Here is a 3,909-nt window from a genome sequence, read left to right as displayed (position 1 = left end):
CTCCTGTCACTTCGGTGTTGCTCGCAAATGTGCCAGCTTCAGGGCCCAGCACGAAGCAGGTCCCCAGCAGCTGGGAGGTGCTGCCGCCCTGGGCCACCCCTATGGCCTCTAGACATACTGGGTTCCCTAGGGCCTGAGAATGCCTGTGCAGGCTGAAGGGGAGGAGGCAGCCCACGACTCTCAGGGCGCTGGCCCACGGTCTTACCCTCAGATACCATGAAATCATGCCCTTACACTGCGATTCAGCGATGTACAGCCCATTCTCAGAATTGTGCAGTCATTCCTATGATCCAATTCCAGAACCCAATTCCACGCCTCAATCCTTCCTCCTCCATTCTCCTCTCAGGATCTTGGGCACGCACACATGCGCAACCGTTGTGAGTTTAAGCCACCGGGACTCGATTCATGGTTGGCTACATGGGAGTTCAGCAACGTAGCCATTACATTAACTGCTGGTCCCACCACAGGTCATTCTTTTACTTAGTTCTGGGCAGTTAGCTTGAGTCCTGAAGACTTGTCTGGCATCAAAGCCAGAACAAAGTATAAGATTCCAAGCAGAAACAGAACCATATCAATTTAAGGCCCAAAAGATATCTTTCTCTACATTCCCACTCCACACTTGTCTAGTAAAAGCCATTGAAGAGCGTTCAGGAGAGCAGGAGGACGTCTCAGTGGAAAGATGCCCCCCACCACCAACTGCAAAGACCGCTCTGATGAGAAGTCCAAGGATCACAGTAAAGATCAAGGGGCCACCGAAGACCACAGTGGGATAAGACTCGGAAGAGGCACAGTGCTTCCAGGGGTGGCAGCAGTACCTGTCCAATGTCCACACAGCCTGCAGTTCGGGTTTCAGTCCTACGGTCTTACCCCGGCCCCCAGCAGCGGCTCCAGCTCCCCCTTGGCATCCAGCTGCCCAGGAAGTCCCCGCACAACCCGCAGCTCCAGCTGCTCCTCTGGCTCTCCGAGCCCTTCTCTGCACAGACGTGACAACAGACTGCACTCTCAATCCAAATCCAAGCCACCTAAAAAGACGAAAAGGAAAGGAAAAGATGGAGTTATTCCCCTGAACCCACCAAAGTGCATAATGGGAGGCTCACCAGGAATGTGACCAAGGATCACATCATGGAGATATTTTCCAACTGCGGAAAAATTGAAATGATGGACATGCCCGTAGAAAGGATGCACCCCCATCTGTCCAAGGGCTATGCCTACATGGGGCTGGAGAATCCAGATGAAGCTGAGAAGGTGCTGAAGTACATGGAGGGAGGACAAATGGATGGCCAGGACTTAACCGCCATTGCTGTGTGGCCCCCTGGCCTCAGCCAGCTCCCTGGTGACTCAGCCCTCCCAGGAAAATGCTGCCACCCCTCCCATGTGGTGCAGGTCACCCCCACTGATGAGGAGAAGGTCTGGCACACCAAGGTGCAGGTCCCCTGTGCACCATGATCCAGCTTCCCCAGCAACTGCCATTGGAGCTGCTCCAGTTCCAACCTTTCCATCAGCAGGGCCAGAAGCTCAAGCCCTTGCTCCCTGGTGACTCAGCCCTCCCAGGAAAATGCTGCCACCCCTCCCATGTGGTGCAGGTCACCCCCACTGATGAGGAGAAGGTCTGGCACACCAAGGTGCAGGTCCCCTGTGCACCATGATCCAGCTTCCCCAGCAACTGCCATTGGAGCTGCTCCAGTTCCAACCTTTCCATCAGCAGGGCCAGAAGCTCAAGCCCTTGAATCTACATCCTACACAGTTCAGTTTTGTCACAGAGGTCCTAGGAGAGGAGAGCCCTCTCTCGGACAAGCCTTGAAGGCAGTGTCTGAGACATTTCCTCTGCACGCCAAGTTCCAGCTGCACAAGTACAGGTTTGGGATTGTGTCTGTAAAGATGCCCTTCAGTTTTCCGGCTAGACGTTCACCTGTTTCCAGTTCCTGAGAGTCTGCTCCCTGGCATGCCAGCATCGCCCCAGGTGGCAGTGCGGCCCACCCTAGGAGCCCATTTGTCCTTTCGACCCCAGATCTGTGGATGACTCAGAGGTTACCCAGATAAAGAAATGTGTGTTGGGACTGTCAGTCAAGACTGTACTCTCCCCTTTTAGAGGTAGACACACAGCACCCCCCCCCCCCCCCCCCCCCCCCCGCCGTGGCAGTCTTGCAGGTTACCTTGGCAACATGTACATTGCTCTTTTTCGGTTCTTGTAAAGTCAGTACTATAAAACTTATTTTGAGTTTTATTACTTTGTAGCATTTTAGGTAAGTTGTGTTTGTACCTTGTATAGGGTGAAAGAACTGTTCAATACATTTAGGATTAGAGTGAAAAAAGATAAAAGCCATTCGAGGTAAACTCACTGTCCTCAACACTATGAAGAGATAACATTGCATAATATGTCACAGTGCTTGTTTGAAATGAGTTGCCATTCCCTTGAAAACATTTCTGTATCCACAGAAAGAGTTTCAGAAAAAAGAGTGTAAGAAACCAAATACTGCTTCATCTCAAAAGTTGGATTTATATTCTTAACTGGATTTTATGCTCAAGTCAGGGAAGTACTTATCATTCACATTTGGCAGGCCCAAAAAAGAAAAGAAACTTCTTAATTCCAGGGGCTATTTCTCAGTAAATGGCACCTAAAATAGCTATTTTGCTGTGATTTGAAGTCCAAATCCAGATGTCTGGCACCTGGGCATCTGGGAAACCCAATGCTGTCTTTATAAGAAGAAGGTCAAATGGGAGTTTTTCGTAGTGTGAACCTTGAACACTTACAGTTTACATGCAAGAGAATATTGCACATTCAGGGGAAGGGCAAACAGACTGCCATGTATTGCAGCCACAAGTATGTTACTTCCTCAGGTGAACTACACTTAATCAGGGCTCACAGAGAGAGGGCAAGGCAGGACAATGGCACTGTCTCTGCAGAAAGGTGGTGGAGAATCCTTAGAGACATCCACTGTCCTCCAGGAGGCCTCTGAAGCTTCTTTTCCTCTACTTTTTTTTTTTTAAATTTATTGCATAATGGAGTGTGTGCTTCCTAGAGAAAGACAGAGAGAGGTAAGATGAGAAATCACCCCCAGTGGGAATGACCACACCACCTTCCCTTCTCCACTCTCCTCCTGGGAATTTGGGCAAACATGCACATGTGCCAGATGTTATTTTCAACCCAACGGGTCTGAGACTTGAACTACTTTTGACCAAGTGAAATCTCGAGCCTTAATCACCATGTGGCCTGTTTGCCAGGATTTATTTATTTTTAAGTTGGGCAAACTTGGAGTGTTTTTCAATAAAAATGTAATGGAGAAGATTGATACATCTAAATATCAAATCCTTTTCCTCCTAAGTTTGATTTTTAGCTCTCTCATCAGACCTGACGGGCTCGTTGTCACTCCCAAGTCTGTGTGCAGCTGCCAGGGTCCTACTCTCAGTGCAGGATCACTCTGGCCATTCCCTTGTTCTTTCAGTCAAAGCACTGTTACAGTTACCTTCACTGTTTCTGGAATCTTTCCAGTCCCTTGTACATGTTATAAGGCCTCATTTATTTTATTCTGGAGAAGATAATCTGTAACTCAGTGCCTCACACATGAACCACAGAGCAGAGCAGTGGCTGAGAGCATGTGAATGGGGTTCCCTGTCATCTGCTCCACTCGCTGAGTGACAGCACAAGTTGATTAAACTCATGCCGGGCGTGTGTGCATGCCTGCCCAAGATCCTGAGAGGAGAATGGAGGAGAAGGGATTGTGGCGTGTCCATCTCCATCGGGGTGGGGGATGATTTCTTGCTTTCTGTCTCTCTGTTTCTCTTTGTCTCTCTGGCGAGCCTTGTGCCCTATAGCAAAAACCTCTCCAAAAAAAAAATTCTTTTTAAATAAACTAAGGTAAATATAATTACATATATTTACCTCATTAATTTAATTTTTAGTTTAAATGA

The 3,909-nt window shown here is 48.7% G+C and overlaps 1 pseudogene; it reads left to right on the top strand.

Annotated features, from left to right (window-relative positions):
- The first annotated feature begins 679 nt into the window (after positions 1-679).
- On the top strand, positions 680-1,537 carry LOC102489229 (RNA-binding protein with serine-rich domain 1-like; annotated as a pseudogene).
- Positions 1,538-3,909: the final 2,372 nt, after the last annotated feature.

The sequence above is a fragment of the Tupaia chinensis genome, unplaced genomic scaffold (genome assembly GCF_000334495.1).
Source record: "Tupaia chinensis unplaced genomic scaffold, TupChi_1.0 Scaffold144641_1, whole genome shotgun sequence".
Classification (NCBI taxonomy): domain Eukaryota; kingdom Metazoa; phylum Chordata; class Mammalia; order Scandentia; family Tupaiidae; genus Tupaia; species Tupaia belangeri.
Note: the sequence above shows the minus strand (reverse complement) of the source record. Positions and strands in the feature narration are given on the sequence as shown.